Below are 26913 nucleotides of genomic sequence, written 5' to 3' on the forward strand. Positions count from 1 at the left end.
TGTTCAAGCCTTATATAGTATGTCAAATTGGTAAATTCTTGAATTCCAGACCCTAAATAAGTGTCAAGAGCACAAGGGTCTCAAACAAGAAGACTGAGTGGTCATAAGATTTGATGGACCATTCCAGGTTTTCCTAACCACAGCAAGCTTGAGGGAAAACCCATTTGGATACATGCTAGCCACTGTACAGAGTCACACCACCAGCAGAATGCTAAACTATCTCACATATGATCTTATGGGAAATCTCTAGATTGGGGCTGATATACAGAATACAGCCAACATTATGGAGAAATGATTACAGGAACATGATGGAAACAAGGAATCAGAGATTGAGAAACATTCTCTTTCCTAAACCAGCCAAATACTTCAAGGGTGTAAATAGGTGACTTTCATGAATCATATACGCCCACATGCAACTAGTATTGTTCTATTTGTTGGTAGATTTAGCTGTTAAAGTGCTATTCTATGTTTTTCCGAAGGCAGTCAGGTTTACGTGTAAAGAAAACATTGAAAAAGAACCCGTGGTTCTATATTAAGGTCCCCAAACAAGAAGAGATCCAGTGTTGTGATACAATGATGGGTATCTAGGTAGGAAACAGAGTTAAAGCAGAGTACTCCTTTATATCTCTTGATATACCCATTGGTCACAAAAGAGGGGAATGTGAGGGAACAGAATCCATTTTGTGCCTGTGATATCCATCTTGTTCTATAACTGCTGATATCATGGTGATCAAGTAATATTGATGGGAGAAGAATTTTCACAGTTCTAATTACGCCCCTAAAGTTCCTATTGGCTCATAGCTCCGAGGGAACTTTTTCTTTGTCTGTGACCCTATTTAGAAAGGATACATGTGCTAATAAAGGAGAAGTTCTGAGTACACCATACAAGGCTGTGCTGTATTGATTTCCTCTGCTCCCGACAACAAATCTTATTATATTGGAGTTCAAAAGGCATAGAAAGAGTATATTTCGCTCACACTATGTATAGGAACTTTGTATACTTTGTATATATTTCATATGTTGTTTTTTTCTGGTAAATTGATTGAAACTAAATAGACCCCATTATAGTTAATATGATTCAAATAGCACTGTTTGAGAATTTTATGAGATGGATCTGTTCCGTTCATGCATTCCTATTTTCTTATCTTATAGGGGAGCAAAATAAGAGCTATAATTGAAATTATGTACCTAGCATTACAAGCAACAGTGTATAATTATCATGATGCATCAGTTGACCAGTCTATTTATGAGCATAATATTAGAATTAGCATCACACTTGTTTAAGTCCCTGCCCTGCATGTTTTGCGACTTTTAGACATTCAATAAACATGTGGGGATTACCTGCCATACACGGTAATGCCTTAGCCATGATTGTTCTTGGCATTACAGTGATTGGCCTGCCGCATCACGTCATCATGTCATATATAGATACGGTGTCGCGATGCCTGGCACACTTTCCTCTGGAAGCAGTTTAGGGAGAGTTGATCTAGGTGGGAGAGATTAGATTAAAGCAGGCTTATAGGCAGTGTTTAATTAGTATTTCAGTAATTGTATACCAATGTGGCACCATTAAAACAAAAGTCCTTTTCAGGGCTACATACTGTCCTTTCTCCAGTGAAACCACTGTTACCTGCATTCAGTGTAGTGATAGCTGGTGGAGCAGAGAAAGCTTTTTTATAAGAGGCATATAGGTAGGTTTTATTACCTTACATTGTAAAAAATACCTATTAATACCAGAAAGTTTCCAGGCATATTTTATATACCTAGCTAGCTGTAGTACCCAGCGTTGCCCGGGATAGTAACTGTCTCTCTGTCTCTCTCCCAGTCTCTGTCTGTGTGTCGCTGTCTGTCTGTCTTGTCTGTCTCTTTCCTTGTCTGTCTGTTTCTATCTCTCTGTATTTGCATCAGTCTATCTGTCTCAATCTCTGTATCTGTCTGTCTCTCTCTCTGTCTTTTTGCCCGGCTGTCTTTTTGACCGGTTGTCTCTTTGCCCTGCTGTCTCTTTGCCCAGCTGTCTCTTTCCTGGTCTGTCTCTTTCCAGGTCTCTCTCTTTCTAGGTCTGTCTCTTTGCCCATCTGTCTCTTTGCCCGTCTGTCTCTTTCGTCATCTGTCTCTCTCCTGGTCTGTCTCTTTCCCCGTCTGTCTCTTTCCAGGTCTGTCTCTTTCCAGGTCTGTTTCTTTCCAGGTCTGTCTCTTTGCCCATCTGTCTCTTTCCAGGGCTGTCTCTTTCCCCGTTTGTCTCTTTCCCTGTCTGTCTCTTTCCCGCTTTGTCTCTTTCCCCGTCTGTCTCTTTCCCCGTCTGTCTCTTTCCCCGTCTGTCTCTTTGCCCGTCTGTCTCTTTGCCCGTCTGTCTCTTTGCTGGGCTGTCTCTTTCCAGGTCTGTCTCTTTGCCCGGTATGTCTCTTTCCAGGTCTGCCTCTTTGGGCGTCTGTCTCTTTGGGCATCTGTCTCTTTGGGCGGCTGTCTCTTTGCCCGGCTGTCTTTTTGCCCGGCTGTCTTTTTGCCCGCTGTCTCTTTGCCCGGCTGTCTCTTTCCAGGGCTGTCTCTTTCCAGGTCTGTCTCTTTGCCCGGTCTGTCTCTTTCCAGGTCTGTCTCTTTGGGCGTCTGTCTCTTTGGGCGTCTGTCTCTTTGGGCGGCTGTCTCTTTGCCCGGCTGTCTTTTTGCCCGCTGTCTCTTTGCCCGGCTGTCTCTTTCAAGGGCTGTCTCTTTCCAGGGCTGTCTCTTTCTCCGGCTGTCTCTTTCCCCGGCTGTCTCTTTCCCAGTCTGTCTCTCTATGTCTGTCTGTCTTTTTCTGTCTCTCTCTATCGTCTATCCTATCTTATACTAACAGTTTATTTTGTTCCTATAGCAACCACTGACAGTTGCTATTTATAGTCTACTAGAAGGTGGCCCGATTCTACGCATCGGGTATTCTAGAATTTACGTATTGTGTAGTTCATGTATGATTTTTGTTATATATATATATATATATATGTTGTTGTGTGTAGTTACCAAGTGTTTGTGTAGGGCGCTGTACATGTTCTGGGTGTTGTCTGGGTGTGACGGGGGTGAGAGTGGTGTTGTATGTGTGTTGCGTTGTTTGTGGAGCGCTGTGTGTCTGTAGCGTTGTGTGTGTGTGTGTGTTGCGCGGTTTGTGTGTGTGTGGTGTGTTTTGGGGGGAGGTATGTTTTGTGCAATGTGTGTGTAGTGCGGTATGTGCGTATATTTGTGTGTGCCGCGGTGTTTGTGTGTTGGGTGTTGTGTGTGTGCAGCGTTATTTGTGTCTGTGTGTGTCTGTGTAGGGCAATTGTTTGTGGTTCCCAGTGTGTGTGTGTGGTGTGTTGTGCAGTGCGCGCGTGTGTGTGTGTGTGTTGGGGGGAGGTGTGCACTTCCCATCGTGCTCCATCCCCCATGCAGCGCACTCCCCATCGTGCTCCATCCCCCATGCAGCGCACTCCCCATCGTGCTCCATCCCCTATGCTGCGCACCCCCCATCGTGCTCCATCTCCCATGCTGCGCACTGCCAAACGTGCTCCATCCGCCATGCTGTGCACTCCCAAACGTGCTCCATCCACCATGCTGCGCACTCCCAAACATGCTCCATCCGCCATGCTGCGCACTCCCAAACGTGCTCCATCCGCCATACTCCGCACTCCCCATCGTGCTCCCTCCCCCATGCAGCGCACTCCCAAACGTGCTCCATCCGCCATACTCCGCACTCCCCATCGTGCTCCCTCCCCCATGCAGCGCACTCCCCATCGTGCTCCATCCCCTATGCTGCGCCCCCCTCATCGTGCTCCATCTCCCATGCTGTGCACTCCCAAACGTGCTCCATCCGCCATGCTGCACACTCCCAAACGTGGTCCATCCGCCATGCTGCGCACTCCCAAACGTGGTCCATCCGCCATGCTGCGCACTCCCAAACGTGCTCCATTCGCCATGCTGCGCACTCCCAAATGTGCTCCATCCGCCATGCTGCGCACTCCCAAACGTGCTCAATCCGCCATGCTGCGCACTCCCAAACGTGCTCCATCCGCCATGCTGCGCACTCCCAAACGTGCTCCATCCGCCATGCTGCACACTCCCAAACGTGGTCCATCCCCCATGCTGCACCAGCATCAGCCTCTCTACCCGCAGCATCAGCCTCTCTGCCCGCAGCATCAGCCTCTCTCCTCCCAGCATCAGCCTCTCTACCCGCAGCATCAGCGTCTCTCATCCCAGCATAAGCCTCTCTGTCCCCAGCATCAGCCTCTCTGTCCCCAGCATCAGCCTCTCTCATCCCAGCATCAGCCTCTCTCCTCCCAGCATCAGCCTTTTCTGTCCCCAGTATCAGTCTCTCTCCTCCCAGCATCAGCCTTTTCTGTCCCTAGCATCAGCCTCTCTCCTCCCAGCATCAGCCTCTCTCCTCCCAGCATTAGCCTCTCTCCTCTCAGCATCAGCCTCTCTCCTCCCAGCCTACCTCAGCCTCAGCCTCCCCCAGCATCAGCCTCTCTCCTCCCAGCATCAGCCTCTCTCCTCCCAGCATCAGACTTTTCTGACCCCAGCATCAGCCTCTCTCCTCCCAGCCTACCCCAGCCTCAGCCTCCCCCAGCATCAGCCTCCCCCAGCATCAGCCTCTCTCCTCCCAGCATCAGCCTCTCTCCTCCCAGCATCAGCCTCTCTCCTCCCAGCCTACCCCAGCCTCAGCCTCCCCCAGCATCAGCCTCTCTCCTCCCAGCATCAGCCTTTTCGGTCCCCAGCATCAGCCTCTCTCCTCCCAGCCTACCCCAGCCTCAGCCTCCCCCAGCATCAGCCTCTCTTCTCTCAGCCTCCCCCCTCCCCCTCCCAGCCTTCCCCAGGATCAGCCTCTCTCCTCCCAGCCTCCTTCAGCACGCCGTGCTCCTCTGCCAACACTCACAGATCCGATCGCATACACTCACACACACACACACACACCCGATCGCATACACTCACACACACCCGATCACATACACTCACACACACCCGATCGCATACACTCACACACACCCGATCGCATACACTCACGCACACACACATTGACGATATTGCACATATGCGCTCATACTCACAACATCCGGAGATACCACATGCTTCTGGCAATGTGATCCTCCGGCAGGTCCTGGAAGCTCACAGCACAGTATCGCCGCTGAGAAGCAAGCGATATCCCAGGATGTTGTGAGTATGTGGATGCGATGTGATGTGTGTGTGAGGTGTGTGTGAGAGTGAGTGTGATCTGATGTGTGTGTGTGTGTATGTGTGTGTGTGTCCTGCTGCTGCAGGACCTTGATGCGCTGGTAACTATGCTACCATGGTTACCAGCGTATCTCGTCCCCCGCTCGCACGGGAGCCCGCACCAGCATACGCCAGCCAGCCCCAGCAATGCGAGGGTATGTGTTGGCTGGTTTGGCGGCGTACGCTGATGTTAGCTCCCGGGGGTACAGTACTCACCTGGTAGTCGTGGCTCCGTGACCGTGTCGGTTCGGGGAATGCGTGGGGGGCGGGGCCAGAGCTAGCGTGCATTGCGTGAGGGGGGCGGGGCGTGGCCGAGTTGCCAATGCCTGCAGGGTGCCGGAGCGGCCGGCCAATCCGTGTGGGGGCGCAGCCTGGGCGAGCGGCCAATCCGTGCGGGGGGGGCGGGGCCATGGCGAGCCCAGCGGCCAATCAGCTTTGTGTCACCGTAAGGACACAATTTTGCAGCAAGACAGACAGACAGACAGACAGACAGACAGACAGACAGAATAAGGCAATTATATATATAGATAGCTCCCAGCTCCATGCACTTTAATGCCTGCAGGATTTTTGTAGAGTAACTGGAAAGCATGGGGTTAAATTTTTCCTCCCAAACATAGTCTATGACGTTCCCTGAGTCACATGGAGTGTCTGTGCAAAATTTCGTGATCATAAATGCGACTGTGCGGATTCCTTTAGTGGACATACACACATACACTGAGATTTATATATTAGATTTAAAATGTGTGGTAAGGGATGGGGAAGAGGACGTGCTTCTGATTCCACATTCAGACACTCTAAAGAGCTCTTTTCATTTCCATTTATTAATTCTGGCCTCTTGCCCTGCATGTTTCAAATGGTACATGAAGAGATTGTGTGTAGTGATTCACAATATTTGAGCAGCCACGGTCAGAAGAAGATGGTGGCAATTAGTGTCTCAATAGGTAGATTATTATGAGACACAGCTGAAAACAGGTTATTTTGTTAAGTCAGGAGGACCAGAATGTGAAAAAGGAAGACCAGTGTAGCACCAGCGTCTCTGTCTCTGGTGTTCCGGTACAACCTAGCACCGATATCCCTGCATTCTGCTCTCCACTTAGCCCATATGTGATACCGCTGCCAGCCGCGTTCAAGCCCGTGGCAGTTCCCTGAATCTACAGGTAGAATTTATCTTGTCATATTAAACCATGGTGAAAAGATCCAAATAGAGAGAAACAACTGAGGGGTCCTGTTGGGAGCTAGTGAGTGAATTTTTAACTGTTCCTAGGCCTCTTTCATGTGGTATGCAGGTATATAGACTATCAACATCAAATGTGACCAGAAATACTTCTGTGTCAACCTGTTTTAAATCCTTGATAATGTCTAAAAAATGACCTGGTATCCAGAAGAAATGACTTTGACTCTTTAATCAGGGGCGTCAGGATTCTCTCTAAAAACCTAGATAGAGGAGACAATAGGGAATCGGTGGAGGCTACTATCAGCCTCCCTGGAGGTTTTTCAAGTCTTTTATGGATTTTCAGTAATATATAAATTAGTGGAGAGAGAGAGAGAGAATCCGGATTTTTACAGTTCGGGTCCGCTCAACACTAGTTAGGAGGGGTCTTGTGCCAATTTAGTGTAAACATTGTTATTATTTAATTGTTGTCAAATCTCTTTTAAATAGTCAGATTTATTCATAACTAAGATGGCCCCTCCCTAATCAGTTGGTGTAATAATGAAATCCTTGTTCTCTATTAGGCTCCGCAGAGCCTGTCTATCAAGATCTTTCATGTTATTATGCTGATGCAATCAACCTTGTTTAATGTCACACCTAAATTGATTGAACTATTTATCAACAAAGTTGATGAAGGATTCTAAAGCTGGGGTACCAGAGGGTGAACGAAAAGTATTTTTAGAGCGTATGACTACATAACGCTTAATGTGCCACCCACTGTGCCACCCACTGCAACACCCACTATGTCATCCCTGAGAGCGCGTTCACTATTTCGCACTATGTGCTGTCGTGCACTCCTTCCATAAGTGCTCCTTTCATTCAGTTGCTCGCACTCACACACTGACATCATTATACTTCTGCTTTCTTAGATCGACTTTCGTGATATTATTCCATTTGGTCGTCTTGTTAACCCCCTCTCTTTCTTCTTTTTTCTCTCCTCCATCCCCATTTATTTTTCAGTCTGATCCTGTAATCAAACCTTTAGCAGGATTTTGCTATGTGAGATAAAGGCAGTATCATACAGGCAATAAGATGCTGAATGGAGGCATACCTGTTATAGAAAGATGTGATGCTTCTTTGTATAAATATCTTTAATCAAAGTTGCAAAAAAGTACTGCACTTTGCTTGATGTGTGCAACATGGGCGGGTCTTTGTGGGTCGGGTCCTTGCGTTTATTCCTCTTCCTCCAGCATCCTCTGGCATGCCCCCTTTTCTTTATTTGCATATCACACCACAATTTCTGCTGTTGGCAGCGTGTGCTCATTGCCTCAGTACTCAAGTCTTCATTAAAATGGCACCGGAGTCCGCACATGCACTTACCGTGATCTCCGGCGCCACTTTATTAAACACACTGCGGTAAAGACTATGAGAAGCATTGGAGTGTGCACAGATTTTTTTTTTTACATATGCACACATGTCTATGCTTCTCAGTCTTCACTGTAGTGTGTTCACTAAAATGGTGCCACAGATTGCGGTACGCACATGTGTCGTCTCCGGTGCCATTTTAATGAAGATCTAAGTACTGTGGCAATGCACACTCGCCGCCAACAACAGCAATGGTGGCACGGTGTGATATTCAAATAAAAAATGGGGCATACCAGAGGACGCCGGATGTGAAGAAATTAACGCGAGGACGCCACCCACAAAGATCCACCGATGTTGCACACATCAATCCAAGTGCAGTCCTCTTCTGCTACTGTGATTACAGATATTTAACCAACCAAGCATCACATCTTCTATAACAGGTTTGCCTGCATTCAATATCTTAATGCCTGTATGGCACTGCCTTTACCTCATATAGCAAAATCCTGCTGGTTGGTCCTCTTTAATGATAATGTCGCGGGCGGAGGAGGGGACGCCGCGCTCTCCCACTGCTCGGGTCCGGCTGCCGCGGCTGCTGCGGCCTGCTGCTGCTCGGTGGCTCGAGCGATGGGCCGGATCCCGGGGACTCGAGCGGCGCTCCTCGCCCGTGAGTGAAAGGGGATTGGTTTTTGGGATGGTGTATTGTCCGTGACGCCACCCACGGTTGTGGTGATTATGTGGACACCACCGCTGCTCTGTATGGGGATCCCGGGAGCGATGACAGGGAGCAGCAAAGTTGTTGGTTCTCCCCTACGTGGGTAGGGGGTAGTTGTCCCGGGGCCCAGTGATGAGGTGGGGGATGCTGGATGGCAGGGCCGGTGCAGGGCTTGGTGGGGTGCAGGGACGCGGGGGCAGCGCTGTGCCTCACGGCACTGTGGTACTCACTCAGCCTGAGACGGTGACACAGTTCTCGGTAAAACACACGGCTGCAAAGACGGTTCCCACGGACGGCTGCACTTGCTTTTCCCCAGTAGTTGACGGTGACGGTCCCTTTTCCTGCACCTGAGATGATGATGGTAGCGATGGGTTCCCACCGGTAACCCGCTCCCCGACTTGGTTATGGGCCGGAGGAGCCCTACTTTGCCCGCAGGCGCTGGCCCTGAGAAACTGGTGCCTTGGCAGTGGCGGTGTCTCTCTACAACGGTTGGACTGTTGCCTTCAATCGGGACTTGGTTGTTGGGAGACCCAGAGGTCCCCTTCACTGACGGATTTGGCAAATTCACGGCGACTCCTAGCCTTGCCGGGATCCGAAAGGCCCCTGCCAATGGTGCTGACTGCTCTTCGTATACCGCTCCGGTACCGCCGGGCCACCACCCGTCCACGGTCCTTCTGGCAACCTCTAAGCAGCCTCTCCTGCAGACAGTCACCGCCGTCTGCTGACCTTGCTGTCTCAGCCCGGGGCACACACCCGGACCAACTTCAGGCTTTCATAACTGTTCCTTTGCACTGTCTCTACTCTTACTCCTCTCACTTGCTCCTCTACCACTTCCTTTCACTTTGAACTCACAAACTCATCTGCCTGGTTTTCCCGCCTCCAGGGCTGTGAACTCCTCGGTGGGCGGAGCCAACCGCCTGGCCCACCCCCTGGTGTGGACATCAGCCCCTGGAGGAAGGCAAAAAGGATTTTTGGTTAGCCTTGGTGTTCCTAGCTGGGGTGTAGGGTGTGGTGGTGTTGTGACCTGTGACCCCTGGCTTGCCCAGGGCGTCGCATTCCCCCTTAGCAAAATGCAGACCGTCCGCGGGCTGCCCGTCCAACACCGGTTTTATTTTCTGAAAAGATATAGAAAGAATAACACACATACAAATAGAAAAACATCATCCCACATCGGGAGGTTCGGTTCTTAAACGTTGCAAAACGGTAACATTAAAACGGTTGCGGCTGCCGCTCTCTCCCACCCAAGTAACCTGGCCCTGATGCTGCCTCTAACACCCAGGCAGCACCCCTTGACCCCAATCCTGAACCAGTTACCCGATCTGTCCTTCCCCTCCAGAGGGTAGCCACCGGTTCCTGTGGTGGCTGGGCCCCAGCCTGCTCCACTGCGGGCCCTCCCTCCCTTCAATCTGCCTCTCCGGAGGCGGTTACGGTTAGCTGCAACAACAACATTTTTATTTACAAGCCACTAATGTTTGTGGTTGCCCTGCAAGTTCTCGGGCTTGTCCATAGAAGTTTCTATGCAAAACAACTTGTCAAGCGGTCCCCACGGGGACAACGGTGCCGGCAACGGCCGGTTTCCAAATCACGGTTAATCAGGTGAAGCTTCGGTTCCATTTCACTTATCATCATTTTCTCATAACTTGTCAAACTCAAACATACAGACTTTCTTACCCCCCTTTCTTTTCAAAGAACGGTTTCCCTGTACCTAAGTGGGGGCCTACCTACGTTGGGACGGGTGGACCTCCGGGGTCCGGTGTCAGCGGGGCTAGGCAGTGGGGCAGAGGGAACAATCAGTTCCTCCTCCCTGCTATCGTGTGGGGCAGGCGTAGGCATAGGGGAGCTGGGCGCAGGTTCATCCCTGGGCACTGGCACTGGTTCTGGCTCACGGTTGACCGCCTCCATCACTTCTTCATCCACAGGTTGTGGGAACAGTATCACTGGAAGAATCACCACGCCGTTCTGTGTAGGCCAATCTGCTGGGAAGTCACCAATCTCCGTGTGGATCACCTCTTTTGCCTTCTCTGCTGGTGGAGGGACCGGTACTTCAGGCGTTGCCCTCAATGCTGGTGGGCACCTTTTCAGATGGTCCCGAGAAACTGTGGCCAAAGTGCCCCCTTGGTCACGACTGATCTGGTAGGCCTTCCCATCTTCCCATCCTGTGGGCTGTATGACGTATGGGGTTTGTTCCCATTGATCATCCAGCTTGTGGGTCTTCCTCTTCCGCTTTAACACCACATCTCCAGGCTGGAAAGGGGCTGCAGATGCCTTCTGATTGAAGCGCCGCTCCTGTTGTTCTCGACTCCAACTTAAATTCTTCTCCACATACTCCTGAATCTGTCGGTACTGCACCCTCCGCCGGGTGTCCCATTCAGCCGTCGAGGGGAGTGTCTCTGGAGCTTCCAGTCCCATTTCCAGGTCCACCGGCAATCGGCCGGGCCGAGCCCTCATCAGGTATGCTGGGGTGCACTTCGGTGAGCTAGACGGGATATTGTTGTACATATCGACCAAGTCAGGCAGCTTCTCCGGCCACAGGTTCCGCTCTTCCAGCGGCAACGTCTTGAGGAGGCCAAGGACCAAATGGTTCATCTTCTCACACATACCGTTGGTCTGGGCATGGTAAGGCGTGGTCCGGATCTTCTTGCAGCCGTACAGCTGACAGAACTCATGGAACACTTCTGCTTCAAAGGCTGGGCCTTGGTCTGTAAGCACCTTCTCAGGGTATCCATGGGGTCGATAGAAGTAAGCTTGGAACGCTCTAGCGGCGGTACGGCCGGTTAGATCTTTGACCGGGACAACCACCATGAACCGGGAGTAGTGATCTACCATGGTCAGAGCGTAAGTGTACCCACTTCGGCTGGGGGTGAGCTTTACATGGTCCAAGGCGACCAGCTCCAGCGGTTGATGTGTAATGATCGGGCGTAGGGGGCGCCTTCTGGCTAGCTTCGTCCTTCCTCCTCAGCGTACAAGGACCGCACTCTCGACACCAGGCCTCCACAGACTCCCGCATCCCACTCCAATAGAACCGCTCCCTCAACAGCATCTCCAGCTTCTTCCATCCGAAGTGTCCAGCACCATCATGGTACGCCTGCAGAACAGTGGGTACATCAGCTTGGGGAATAACCAACTGGCGGATTTTCTCATGAGTCTTCGGGTTGATCAGCTCATGGTACAACTTCCCTTGATGTAGATGCAGCCGGGTACGTTCCTTCCACAAGCGTTGGGCTTCAGCTGGGGCGGCAGGGTCCATCCCAGCAGCGCCTCGCTCCACCAGGATCTTGACTAGGCGGACAGCGGGCGCCTGATTTTGAGCTTCCTGCCACTCTTGACTGGGCAGCGGATCCAGGTTCACCCGTTGTTGGTGGACATGTACCTTCTCAGTTGGTGGCTGGTGAAATGCAGGCAACTCGATCTCTTCGAGGTCATCATCCTCACACCCTCCTTCTGACAAGTGGGGTATCCGAGAGAGTGCATCAGCATTAATGTTGACACGACCAGCCCTGTATTTGATTGTGAAGTCATAGTTGGCTAGTCTGGCCACCCACCGCTGCTCCAACGCGCCCAACTTGGCCGTGTCCAGGTGAGTCAACGGATTTGTTATCCGTGAAAGTGGTGAATTTTGCTGTGGCCAAGTAGTGGCGGAACCGCTCGGTGATAGCCCATACCAAGGCCAGGAGCTCGAGCTTGAAGGAGCTGTAGTTCTCAGGGTTCCTTTCAGTCGGCCGGAGTTTTCGGCTAGCATAGGCAATTACTTTCTCCTTTCCGTCCTGGACCTGGGGATCCTTTTTGCCTTCCTCCAGGGGCTGATGTCCACACCAGGGGGTGGGCCAGGCGGTTGGCTCCGCCCACCGAGGAGTTCACAGCCCTGGAGGCGGGAAAACCAGGCAGATGAGTTTGTGAGTTCAAAGTGAAAGGAAGTGGTAGAGGAGCTAGTCCTGGATGGCAGTAATCTTCTCAGGATCAGGGGCGACACCTTCCGCACTCACCACATGCCCCAGGTACTGCACTCTGGGTTTCAGCAGGTGACACTTAGAGGGCTTCAACTTCATCCTGTATTTGGCAAGGGACGCGAACACCTCGGCTAGGTGCTCCAGATGGGCTTCATACGTCTGAGAGTACACGATCACATCATCCAGGTATAACAGGACAGTCTCGAAGTTTAGATGTCCCAGACAGCACTCCATCAGCCGTTGGAAGGTTCCAGGGGCATTGCACAGCCCAAACGGCATACTATTAAACTCACAGAGCCCCATTGGGGTGGTGAAGGTGGTTTTCTCCCGGTCCTCCGGGGCCACTGCCACTTGCCAGTACCCACTGGTGAGGTCAAGGGTAGAGAAGTAATTTGCGGTCCTCAGTGTGGCCAAAGACTCTTCAATACGGGGCAGTGGGTAGGCATCTTTATGCGTTATCTGATTAATCTTCCGGTAGTCCACACACATCCGCATGGTGCCATCCTTCTTCTTGACCAGTACCAACGGAGCGGCCCAGGGACTACAGCTGTCCCGAATAACCCCTGCCTCCTTCATGTTCCTCAACATATCTTTAGCACACTGGTAATGCGCAGGGGGAATAGGCCTGTACCTCTCTTTAATAGGGGGGTGCTCACCGGTGGGGATGTGGTGTTGGACCCCTTTGATCTGCTCAAAGTCTAGTGGATGTTTGCTGAAAACTTGCTCGTACTCCCGCACCACCCTGTATACCCCTGCTTTGAGATGGGTAGGTGTATCGTCAGTGCCCACGTGCAGCTGTTGGTGCCACTCATTTACCTCCCCTTGGGGCGGGGAAGGGCTGGTAGTAGGTGGGGAAGCTGGGGGAGTTGCCTCGTGGATGGTGTGGGGATCCAGGGTAAGCAGCTTGGCAAGGGTGGCATACCGGGGAAGCCTGACTTCTTCCTCCCCACAGTTCAGTACCCTCACGGGCACTCTACCCTTCTTTACGTCCGCCACCCCTCGGGCGGCCATCACTGTGGGCCAGTGCTCGGAGGGCATGGGCTCAATCATGGCAGGGTAGTCACGCCCCTGAGGCCCTACTGCTGCCCTACACCAAATCATCATCTCACTCCTAGGGGGCACAATCAACGGAGCAACATCCATCACTCTGACTCCACCAATCTCTCCTCCTGTTGAGTTTACATGCTGGCGGTACATCAAGGCTCGAATCTCACGCTGCACAGCTCTCTGTCGGCTCCCCGCCTCCGTGGCGGCCAGCTGCTGCAGTATGGCCAACACATCACCCATACAGTGCTCCATTACATTGGTTCCTAGCACTATCTTCGGGTTATGATCACTGGGTTCATTCATGACCACAATCATACCCTGGTGTTGCAGTTCAGCTCGACCCACTGTCATAGCCACTTGTTTATACCCCACTTAGGTCAATGGGAGTCCATTAGCAGCAATCAGTGTTATACTAGTATCTGGGGGTGCCAGCTCGTCTATCCCCCAATACCGCTGGTACAATGTGTATGGTATGGTGGTTACCTGTGATCCAGTGTCCAAGAGAGCCATCACCGGTATGCCGGCCACAGCCACGGGGATGATGGGCCGGGCCCCGATATATCGGTCCCGCCAGTCTGGGGGGCCACGGGGTTCTACTCCTGAGGATTGGCCCGGGGCCCCAGGGGTTGCTCGTTTAACGGGCACTGTCGGAAGTAATGGCCAGGCTTACTGCACCTGTAACAGGTTGGAGGTCTGTTCCGTGAGTTGTTAGCACTTCTCCGCTGCATCCAGGGAACATCCTCAGGGCTGTCGGCAAGCTGTATCTTTGCTGGAGGCTGGGATCTGGTCAAAGGTTGGAGTGCAGCGAGGATCTTGGCGAGGTCTCCGTCCATGCGGCGGACCTGGGCTGCCAGTTCTTCCATCGTGCTGCTTGGGGCTGTAGGTGTTGAAGAGGTTGGTAGGGCAGGAGCCACCACGACAGGGGCCGTCTCAATGGGCCACGGGGCTGGCTCCGAGACTTCTGAAGCTGGGGGTTGCAGTGCTTTAATGGCCCGTTCCTTTAACACAGCAAAGTCCACATCAGGGTGTTCCAGGGCCCACAGCCGGAGTTGTTTGCGATCCTCAGGGGACCTCATCCCCTGCACAAATTGCTCTACTAACATCTTGTTGCTGTCCGCCTCATTGATAGTGTACACCCGCTTTAGCGTGCGGAGGGCGGTTTGCAGACGTAAAGCATAGTCCCGAATGCTATCCACAGACCGTTGCCGGCACTGGTAAAACAGCTCAGCTTCGGTACGGGTCTCAAAGGCAGTCTGTAGCTTCTCAAAGATGGTGGCTACAGAGAACCGGTCCCCCTCGGCCCAGGTCTCCGCCTCCTGCTGAGCCGCGCCGGTTAGCTGGCCCAGCACTACCGCTGCACGTTGCTTATCAGTCAGGGGGTACAGTTCTAGCAACGGATTAAGCTTTTTCCGGAAGACCTGTAAAGCATCAGGTTTCCCGTCATACTGCGGTAGCCAGGTAGCTCCGGGCGCATAGGGCAAGGAGAACGGCATCACCTGAGCGAGAGCGGGGTCCGCGGCACCTCCTGCCAGCACGGCCGGGACCTGGGCAGGCCCATTCCCATCCACGGGTGCCCCTGCGGCTGCGACCACCGCTCCTCCAGCGGCTCCGTCGGGCGCAGACATCTTGTTTCCGTCCCACTTAGCCTCTTTCCGGCCCCTCCCCTATCAGGGAGGGGTTTTGGCCTTCGCGCCTCCGCTACTCGAGAAGACGCTCGAGTGGGAACTCTTCGCGCCAAAGATGACGGCTTCTGAAATTTTTCGGCCGGACACCTCCGGCGGTAACAAGGCGCACCTCTACCCAATGGCAGAGCGGTAAGATCCTGTTCATGACGCCAAGTTGTCGCGGGCGGAGGAGGGGACGCCGCGCTCTCCCACTGCTCGGGTCCGGCTGCCGCGGCTGCTGCGGCCTGCTGCTGCTCGGTGGCTCGAGCGATGGGCCGGATCCCGGGGACTCGAGCGGCGCTCCTCGCCCGTGAGTGAAAGGGGATTGGTTTTTGGGATGGTGTATTGTCCGTGACGCCACCCACAGTTGTGGTGATTATGTGGACACCACCGCTGCTCTGTATGGGGATCCCGGGAGCGATGACAGGGAGCAGCAAAGTTGTTGGTTCTCCCCTCCGTGGGTAGGAGGTAGTTGTCCCGGGGCCCAGTGATGAGGTGGGGGATGCTGGATGGCAGGGCCGGTGCAGGGCTTGGTGGGGTGCAGGGACGCGGGGGCAGCGCTGTGCCTCACGGCACTGTGGTACTCACTCAGCCTGAGACGGTGACACAGTTCTCGGTAAAACACACGGCTGCAAAGACGGTTCCCACGGACGGCTGCACTTGCTTTTCCCCAGTAGTTGACGGTGACGGTCCCTTTTCCTGCACCTGAGATGATGATGGTAGCGATGGGTTCCCACCGGTAACCCGCTCCCCGACTTGGTTATGGGCCGGAGGAGCCCTACTTTGCCCGCAGGCGCTGGCCCTGAGAAACTGGTGCCTTGGCGGTGGCGGTGTCTCTCTACAACGGTTGGACTGTTGCCTTCAATCGGGACTTGGTTGTTGGGAAACCCAGAGGTCCCCTTCACTGACGGATTTGGCAAATTCACGGCGACTCCTAGCCTTGCCGGGATCCGAAAGGCCCCTGCCAATGGTGCTGACTGCTCTTCGTATACCGCTCCGGTACCGCTGGGCCACCACCCATCCACGGTCCTTCCGGCAACCTCTAAGCAGCCTCTCCTGCAGACAGTCACCGCCGTCTGCTGACCTTGCTGTCTCAGCCCGGGGCACACACCCGGACCAACTTCAGGCTTTCTTAACTGTTCCTTTGCACTGTCTCTACTCTTACTCCTCTCACTTGCTCCTCTACCACTTCCTTTCACTTTGAACTCACAAACTCATCTGCCTGGTTTTCCCGCCTCCAGGGCTGTGAACTCCTCGGTGGGCGGAGCCAACCGCCTGGCCCACCCCCTGGTGTGGACATCAGCCCCTGGAGGAAGGCAACAAGGATTTTTGGTTAGCCTTGGTGTTCCTAGCTGGGGTGTAGGGTGTGGTGGTGTTGTGACCTGTGACCCCTGGCTTGCCCAGGGCGTCACAATAACACATGGACAAGTGCTTGTGGCAAGGAATTCTACTTTTCGCTGATGTCACACTGGGTGATCCTTGTAGAGGCCTGGACTGAATTGGACCCTGGGGCAGGACATGTGCTACTGATGTGGGCCCTAGATCAATCAGGGCCTCCTCCACCTCCTACCACCAGTTCCTGCACCCCTCCTCTTCCTCAACCTCCATCTCCAAATTGTTATCCCTGAGCACGTCAACTATATCACTTGCAAGCTGGAAATTCTGCAGCACTGCCTCAGTGAAGTGACATCAGGCTCTGCTAAAATTAATTAGTGTAGGTGACAAATCTCACACCGCCGCAGAGTTGTAGAAAACTATAACAAACCAGACAGATCTTTGGCTCTCTCTCCCCTAAACTAGCAACCAGGTATGGTTGTGTTTGATAATGTACATAACCTAGTGACTGCTCTGAATCTTGGCAAGCTCTTACATGTACCATGCCTATGCCACGTGCTCAACTTAGTGGTTCAGGTTTCTGAAAACCTACCTAGATTTGCCTAAGCTACTTGAGAAGGTACACTTTGTGGTTGCCCATTACCACAAGTCAGCTACAGCTGCAGCTGGTCTGGAAGTGCTGCAGCAGAGATTGACAATGTACATTATCCCAGTATTAACTTCGCATTAAACATGTTACTAAGGGTTTGTGAGCTGTAAAGGGCAGTAGTTGAAAACCTGCTACAACATACCCGTTGGTATTCCGGTTAGCCTCCACACATAAAAACTGATGAGGTCGCATGGATGTTTGATATCTGTGAGGTTCTACAAAATTTTGAGGAATTAACCAATATGTTGAGTGGTTATGACACGTAAACATCACACTTCTGTGTCTACTCAAATGCTCACTGCTCACACAAATAAAGATGAAGCTTTGCATATAGACCAGGTTGAGATGAAAGAAGAAAGTACAGAAGGGTGACACTACCCAACTCAGCCTAATTTCATCTTCTCAACATGGATTGGGTCATAAGGAGGAGAAGCCTTTTGAGGAGGAGGAACAGCAGATGGTTGCCTGTGCTACAGAGGGTACTACCCACACCAGCTTTATCCCATCTGTTCAACAAGTATGGGCTGAAGAGGAGAGGCAATAGAGTGTTGTGCTCCTGGGGGGAACAGGGAAGTCTTGCCTGTTAGGAGTTTTGCACACATGGTTGACTTAATGTCCCATTGCCTTTCCTGTGACCCTAGCATTATGCGCATATTGGACAACACTGATTACTGGTTGTTCACTATTCTTGACCTGTGTTACAAGGAAGAACTTTCCATATTTCCCTCCTGCAAAGGTGAGGGCAAGTAAAATGGTGCAATACAAGCAAATACCAGAAGGCCCTAGTTGAACAATTAATACAAAAATTCCCATCTTACAATGCTAGCAGCAGAGGTCATAGTTCCTTGGGAAATCAAGGAGGAGAGATTAAGGAGACACACCATGTCCCAACAGATGACGGGGAACACTATCAAAAGTCTGGGCCAGTTTCGTTTGACCCTCCCAGTGCTCAGGTCCTGATGTGTGGAGTAGTCTGACATGAAGGAAAACGTTTTTGAAGATGGTGAAGGAGTACCTAGCTGACTGCTTCAGCATCCTCCATGATTCTTCTGTGCCGCAGAACTATTGTGTATCTAATCTTGACACGTGGCATGAACTGTCCCTCTACTCCTTGGTGGTGCTGGCCTTCGCTGCTGCTAGCATTTTCTCTAATCAGATTTTTAGTGCCACGGGGGCATAATAACTGTCAACCGAAAAAACTGACCCTTTTTTGTATGTATATTCCCATGCACCCCTTCCCACCTTAAAAAGGGCATATGGTTCATGGTTTCTTCTTTTTCTTGTCCTCCTCTTCCTCAACTATATCAACAGGGTCATCATTAGAGATTAGTGAACCGGCCAAAGCTCGGTTTGGCTTCTCCAAGCGCACATGTGTTCACCAAATTTAGCCGAACCCATTGAATTTAATGGAAGGCAAAAGAAAAGGTATAGACATTTTACAGTGGAGCCACACTGTTGTGGCAGAGCCATTACCTTCCTAGACTATTAACAAAAGAAACATGGGATAAGTGACAAGAGTAGGCCTGTTGATCTGACAACCCTGCCATTACAGACAAGATACAAATTGGAGACCCATTTTAGAGTCACCATATTTCCAAAAATTAGAGGCAGACAGCAAGACATTGGCATCAATTGCCCCATAGTACACAGAGTGTATTTTCACAGCAGGTTGGCACGGGCTGTGCACCACACAGGGTGTGGCCCAGCAATTACATTTTTCCCATCAAAAGGTAGGTGGATGATTGACCGGTGTAGGCAACTTGCTCTGAGACCCCTGCCATTACAGACAAAACACAACTTGGAGACCCAACTGGGAATCTCTATATTTTCAAAAACTAAGGACAGATACCCAGGACAGTTTCATTTTCATGTTTGCCCCAGAGTACTTATAGTGTTTTTTCATAGCACTATGGCATGAGCCATGCACCACACAGGACCAGCATTTACATTTTTCAATCAAGAGGTAGCTGCATGAGTGACAGAGGTCTCTTGCTCTGAGACTCCTGCCATTACAGGCAACATACAAGAAGATGACCCAGATAAGAGTTTCCAATTTAAAAACAATTAGGCTTGTCGGGACTCAGGAGGAAGAAAAAGGAGGAGAAATAAGAGGAATGGTAGTGTCACGTTTGTCTCCCTGTTTTTAGAGACCAGTGACAGTCTTTGGACTGGAGCTTTTCATCTGGCTCTTTACATTTAAATGGGTTTCTTTTCTCTTAGTACTAAAATAGTTAAATGTCAGTTTTTCCTCTTGCAGCTTTTCCAAGCAGTTCTTAGCTGAGTATTTCAGCTGTACTTACTTTGTTGTCAAGCCCTTCATATTTAAATTGTGGTGTTATCAAGCAATCCCTGCTAAAGATACAAAGTCATTTTGTCTCTGGTTGCCTTAGAGGAAGGTTCTGCTGAGGAAGTTTCCTGCTCTTAGGCTTTATCCTTTTTGTTGCTTTTTCCCACTGTTTGTCTTACCTTACGTTGTGTCTGGTTAGTGCTGTGGTGGGGTGTAGTGTACGTCACCTGCCCTCCACTAGTCAGGGCACCTGTTGCAGAGATTGTACAAAGACTGGCTAGGAGAGTAGGGATAGCTGCAGGGGAAGATACGAGGTGTTCCACGTCCCCTCTTACTAGTTCCAGGGCTCCCCGCTGTTATTATGTCCCCTGGTTTCCCCCTTGTTAGTTGTGTTTTGTTGCGCATCAGATGCATGTAGGTCTGAATGCTCCCACCATGCTTGTCCCACCTGGCAAGCTTGACAAGTAGGTGCTTCATACATGATAAAAAGCCAGGGTGTAAAAGTAACACCGGTGGACACACCACTTGATTGTTGTACCACCAAGTCCATGGTGTGTTGGTGGCAGGGTAACACTCAAGTTTGCTTCCTCCATCCCCTCCCACCAACTAAGGACAACAGTGAGGGGATCAATATCTTCTTTAACCCCTGACTGTTGCACGATCATCTCTTCCTCCTTGACCGCCTTCATTTCTTCCTGGACTTCCACTAAGAGTTTTTCTGGTACCATGAGCACACCTCACTCACTGTACTGCACCTTTCCTTGCCTTCCACCTGTGCGACAAGTCTGGACCTTACAGATATTGTTATCCCTTCCACATCTTCCTCTGCTTCCTCTTCTTACTCTGGGACCACCACCTCCTCCCACAGACTATTCAGCGTCTGCTCCAGCATGTAGATGACTGGAATAGTGATGATGACGATAGCATCATCGTTAACAATCTTAATAGCCATTTCACAACTCTGCAGAAGGGTGCAGAGGTCCTTCATCTGTGCCCACTCCTCAAACATGATTTGTCCCATGACCGCATCACGTTGGTCCAGTGTATACCTCATGGCATACCGTAGCTGCTACCACAGTCACTGCAACATGTGCAGAGTGGAATTTCACCATATTGGCACATCACCGTGTGCCATTTAACTGGTAGGCTGGTATACCTCTGTAGCAAAACAAGTTGATGAGCCGTAGAGTGCGAATGGTCAAAGTGAGCACACAGCAACCATGCTTATGTAGCTGCTCTTCCAGGCCAGGATAGTGGCCTAGAACTTGCTGTACAAGCAGGTTGAAGACGTGAGCCATGCAAGGCACATGTGGGAGGGTGCCTCGGCATAGAGCCGCCACCAGGTTCACACTGTTTTTGGCACATGGCCTTCCCTGGCTCAAGGTCCAGTGGAGACAGCCATCTGTCACCATTGCTGAATCTCAGCCTGGATAGCTGTCCACAACTCTATAGTTGTATGACTGTGTTCTCCCATGGATTTTAATTTCAATGCTGCCTGATTGCATTGAGCCCTGGCAGCGCTGTACAGACTACAGAGGTGGGGAATTTCTCTCTGCTTTGTTAGAATGTGTGTTACAATAAGGGAGAGGTTGATAATGCAGCTGGAGGTCCTAGAAGAGGTGGAGAAGACAGAAGCAGGAGGAGGAAGTGATAGATACAGGGGTTTGATTCGCAAGCTTTGGGGATACCAAGACTTGTGTAGCAGCCAGCCCCTTGCCCGCCAGCCATCAGAGTCACCCAGTGCCCAGTGAGTGAGATGTAATGCCACTGCCCATACTTGCTTGTCTAGGTGTCAGTGGTCAAATGCACCCTGTCAGACACTGAGTTTTTCGAGGAACGGGTAATATTGTCTGCAACATGCTGGTGTAGTGTAGGCACAGCTTTATCACAGAAGTAATGGCAACTGGGCAACTGGTACCGGGGGACTTCCATAGACATCAGCTTTTGGAAACCGTCTGTATCCATGAGGTGGAAAGGCAGCATTTCCATGTCCAACAGTTTAGATATGGTGAAGTTCACGTTCTTAGCTTTGGCATAAGTAGGAGGAAATTATCTTTTACGTGTTTACGTGTTTTAGATTCAAGATTATAATTCACAAGCACTTAAGCACTTTTTTACTGGAATTAGAATATCATCAAAAAGTTAATTAATTTCAGTAATTCAATACAAAAAGGGAAGCACTTATTATATAGAGTCATTACAGAGTAATCTATTTCAAGTATTTATTTCTGTCAATATTGAGGATTATGGCTTACAGCCAATGAAACCCAAAAGTCATTATCTCAAAATTAGAATAATGACCACAAAACAACTGCAAAGGCTTCCTAAGCATTTAAAATGGTTACTTAGTCTGGTTCAGTAGGCTACACAATCATGGGGAAGACTGCTGACTTGACAGATATCCAGAAGGCAGTCATTGACACACTCCACAAGGAGTGTAAACCACTAAAGGTCATTGCTAAAGAAGCTGTCTGTTCAAAGTGGTGCATATCCAAGCATATTAATGAAAAGTTGAGTGGAAGGAAAAAGTGTGGTAGAAAAAGGTTAAGAAAAGACCATTAAAAAATTTGGGGGAGATTCACAAGAAGTGGACTGCTGCTGGAATCAGTGCTCAAGAGCCACCACACACATACATATCCAGGACATGGGCTAAAGTAGTCACATTCCTTGTGTCAAGCCACTCATGACCAATAGACAACGCCAGAAGTGTCTTACTTGGGCCATGGAGAAAAAGAACTGAATTGCTCATTCTTTTCTCCCAATCAGCGGGAGCAGCACCACTCAGATCGGAAGAAATGATCATCTCTTGTAACCTGCAGTACTTCGCTGCTAGTTACAGGACTTGAGTCATGTGAGCTACAGGAGTCATCACATGCCCCTGTGACAACCATCGGATCCACGTGATCACATCATGTGACTTCCGGTGGCGGCCAGTGAGTAAAGCTTTAGCGCGATCGCCATTAAAATGGGTTAACAGGTACGGGTGGATAGCGATTCCACTTGTGCCCGCAACGTACACACGTCAGCTGTACAAATCAGCTGACATGTGCGCGGATCCCCACCGGCAGCCCACAGCAGCCGGTGGGGATTAACACTATGACTGTTAAGACGTAACATTACTGCCTGGGGTCGTTAAGGGGTTAAAGGAGTTGTATGGGCATAAAATATTAATGATCTAGCTTTAAAATACAATTATAATTAGGATTATCATCTTTCACTTAATATGACATGATATATATTATTTTTTATTCAGTGAAGTCTATGGGGAACTGAATCCAAACTAATGAAAACTAAGGTTGTGAATTTAGATCAGGTTTAAAAACACTAATAATAACAATAATAATAAAAATAATAGGCTACAAAAGACTAGCACAAACATTGGTTAATGAATTTTTCTTTTTCATTGATGGGCATTTCTCTAATCAAATATTGCCCTCTTGACTAGCACTTTTATTCTTACACATTAAAAGACAAAACGTATTTGGCAAAAGTAAAATAAAAATAAAGTAGGTTATAAACTAGCTGTAGGTTTTTAGATATGTTTTTCTATAGTAAAAGTATGTACAATTGTTTTATAGACGCGTTAATGGTATTGTAAAGATTCTTAACACTACCTCTCATAAAATACTGGTAAAAATAAGGATGCAGATATTTACAGTGCTAGTCTTAACAAATTGCTGGACTCTGACCTGCTGTTCAAGTCTCTAGAACACAATATAATTTTAACACCTTGCCCAAATGGGAAATTAATATATTTGTCTCAACAAGGAAAATAAACAGGAGTAGTAATATAAATTGTAGTTGTTTTCCAGTAATAGACACATGCAGTATTTTTTTAAAGATATTCTAGCTTTCAAAATAAGGAGGACATATTTTTATTTAAATATATAAGGCATAGCATGGTTTCATATAACTAAAATGTTAGTGACAAAATTCAAAGCTATGCAACCTATTTAGTATTAGGGCCACACTCAATACTTTTTTGGTTGGAGAGAATTTGTTAAAATATAATACTTTTATATAAGGTTAAAATTATGAAGCCTTAAATTTATAGCACAGTATGGAGTAAATAAATTTTTTGCAGTATATTTAAATATTTTACAGGCATTGCCACGTTATGATTTTTTGCAATATAACTCATGTAACCTTTTTTGTCTTCTTCTCTACCAAACCCATTGCTGAAGTCCTGTTTCAACTGCCCTATTCATGCTCCGCCAAAAATGTCTTTTGTCTGCTGCTCAGCAAGGTTCATAAAGTGTATTGAGACTCTTAAGCAGGCTTTACATGCTGCGACATCGCTAGCATTGGCTAGCGATGTCGAGCGCGATAGCACCCGCCCCCATCGTACGTGCGATATTGTGTGATCGCTGCCGTAGCAAACATTATCGCTACGGCAGCGTCACACGCACTTACCTGCTCTGCGACGTTGCTCTGGCCTGCGAACCGCCTCCTTTCTAAGGAGGGCGGTTCATGCGGCGTCACAGCGACGTCACATGGCAGGCATCCAATAGAAGCGGAGGGGCGGAGATGAGTGGGACGTAACATCTCGCCCACCTTCTTCCTTCTGCATTGCCGGTGGAGGCAGGTAAGGAGCTGTTCGTCGCTCCTGCGGTGTCACACACAGTGATGTGTGGTGCCGCAGGAACGACGAACAACATCGCTAATAAACAGAAAATTATTTTTTGTTTCAGGACGACCTCTCCGCGGCAAACGATTTTGACCGCTTTTGCGATCGTTTAAGGTCGCTCATAAGTGTCACACACTGCGATATCGTTAATGACGCCGGATGTGTGTCGCAAACAACGTGAACCCAAGAATAATTCATTAACGATATCGTAGCATTTAAAGCCCGCTTTAGAATATGAGAACTCTTGTGTCCAAGTATGGTTATGGTGGGCAAAGGGGCTCAGACAGGGAAAGGGCAGTACTCTGATAAAATATAGATAAAAGAATGCACCACACTCCATGTGAGGGTGCACAAGCAGGGTTCTACCATAATTATATAGATACAAATAATCTGCCACTATGTTAAGCAAATGTAATATTTTATTGCATAAAGAATCCAATTCAGTTTACTAAGCAAATGCTTATTCTTAAAGCTTTAGGACAAGAAATTACCCCCCAGTGTAGCATAAATAAATCACAGTACTCTGCAAAAGCCACTTAGCAATGTATGGGGCTGCTGTGTTCTGCCTGAACATCGCTTATACAGCCATTGCCTGAGCGAAATTCAGGGGGGTGCCAGGTGTTGGATCCCCACTAATCTTATATGTACATTTTGCCAAAATAAGTTATAAATATATTATTTCCAATTAATAAAAATGATCATAAAATGGATATACAGGTATACATCTCTATAGGAGGTGGAGCTCTATAAATTGTTTAGTAGCTATAAATTCTGGAATATTGGATAACGGAAATTTTTATCCACTTGAAGTAGCTGATTCGGTTTTGGAAAACATTTTTATTTGCAAACAACCACCTAACAATGTGGCTCGGTAACAGTTACGTTCTCCACATCACTGTACTGTACCTTGTTTGATGACTATATGTCCCACAATGCATTTATATAGAGCAAGTACTGTACAGCAAGGAATGTAGTATTTTGAAATTATTTCAGTTCTGAAACTTACAGATATGGATGAGTGAACCCGAACTATAGAATTCGGGGTTCGTACCGAACACGAGCTGTCTCGGACCCGAACACAGATTTTTATTTGTATGTCCGATTCCTGTTCGGGTTTGCGATCTGAATAAAGCTTTTTGAAAGGTTGCAGAGGAGCCAATTAGCAAACTTTTCCGGTGTGGGCACTTCCAGCTCCATCACAGCCATGTGAAGTATTGGCATAGCTGTGATATGCTAGGGAAATCACTGTAAAAAAAAAAAAAAAAAAGGTTGTGTGCTCCCACCCTATTTTGATAGTCAGCGCAGGTAAAACAACAGCTACAGGCTGCAGCCACCATCTGTGAGCTTTACTGTAGCTAGATATGAAAACAGAGGGGATCATATGACATTTTTTTTAAACTATTTAAATTAAAAATTAAAAAAAAAAAGGCTTAGTGTCCTCCCCATTTTTGATGACCAGACATGGTAAAGCAGAAGGGTGGGGGCTGGTATTATCAGGGTGGGGGGAGCCATGGATATTGCCCCCAAGCCTAAAAGACCAGTCAATAGGCTGATTTGATGTGCCAATCGTAGCGCTTTACCCAGCTCATCCCAATTCCCTGAAGCGGTGGCAATCTGGGTCATATAAGAGGCTAATGACAGCTGGGGTTTGTCAAAAAATGACAGCTGCCATCAAACCCTGGCTTAGTAATGGGAGGCATCTAAGAGACACCTCCATTACTAATGCTGTAAGTAAAAAAAATAAAACACAATGAAAAAATTCTTTATTTGAAATAAAATACACACACCCTCTTTCACCCCTTTATTAACCCCCAAAATACCCTTGCAGATCTGACGTAATCCATACGAAGTCCCACAACGATCCTCAGCTCTGCTACATCCAGAGACTCAGAGATGGAAAACATGTCCACTCTCTGCAAGCTCCAGGAATCACTGACAGCCGAGGGGGACTTTTTTTGCAGATGCGATTTTTTTTATTTAAATTCACTTCTGTTTTGAAGTTTTTAAAGATCTTTAACAATGGCAGAGAAAATTAAATTCTGCTACCAGATTTAGCAGCTCTTGACATTTCAAGTACCTAAGTTATATTTTTATGTTATTTTCTTTTCCAAATAGTAATAATAGTAATAGTTATAATAATGCCCATATATCTATGAATAATATGCTATATATATATATATATATATACTAGAAGGTGGCCCGATTCTACGCATCGGGTATTCTAGAATTTACGTATTGTGTAGTTCATGTATGATTTTTGTTATAGATATAGATATAGATATATATATATATATATATATATATATATAGATGTTGTTGTGTGTAGTTACCAAGTGTTTGTGTAGGGCGCTGTACATGTTCTGGGTGTTGTCTGGGTGTGGCGGGGGGTGAGAGCGGTGTTGTATGTGTGTTGCATTGTTTGTGGAGCGCTGTGTGTCTGTTGCATTGTGTGTGTATGTGTTGCGCGGTTTGTGTGGGTGTGGTGTGTTTTGGGGGGAGGTATGTTTTGTGCAATGTGTGTGTTGTGCAGTATGTGCGTATATTTATGTATGCCGCGGTGTTTGTGTGTTGGGTGTTGTGTGTGTGCAGCGTTGTCTGTGTGTGTGGGTGTCTGTGTATGGCGGTGTTTGTGGTTCCCTGTGTGTGTGTGTGTGTGTGTGTGTGTTGGGGGGAGGTGTGCACCTCCCATCGTGCTCCATCCCCCATGCTGCACACCCCCCATCATGCCCCATCCCCTATGCTGCGCATTCCCCATCGTGCTCCATCCCCCATGCTGCACACCCCCCCTCGTGCTCCATCCCCCATGCTGCGCACTCCCCATCGTGCTCCATCCTCCATGCTGCGCACTCCCCATCATGCTCCATCCTCCATGCTGCGCACTCCCCATCATGCTCCATCCCCCATGCTGCGCACCCCCCA

Source organism: Anomaloglossus baeobatrachus, chromosome 1 (genome assembly GCF_048569485.1).
Source record: "Anomaloglossus baeobatrachus isolate aAnoBae1 chromosome 1, aAnoBae1.hap1, whole genome shotgun sequence".
Lineage (NCBI taxonomy): Eukaryota > Metazoa > Chordata > Amphibia > Anura > Aromobatidae > Anomaloglossus > Anomaloglossus baeobatrachus.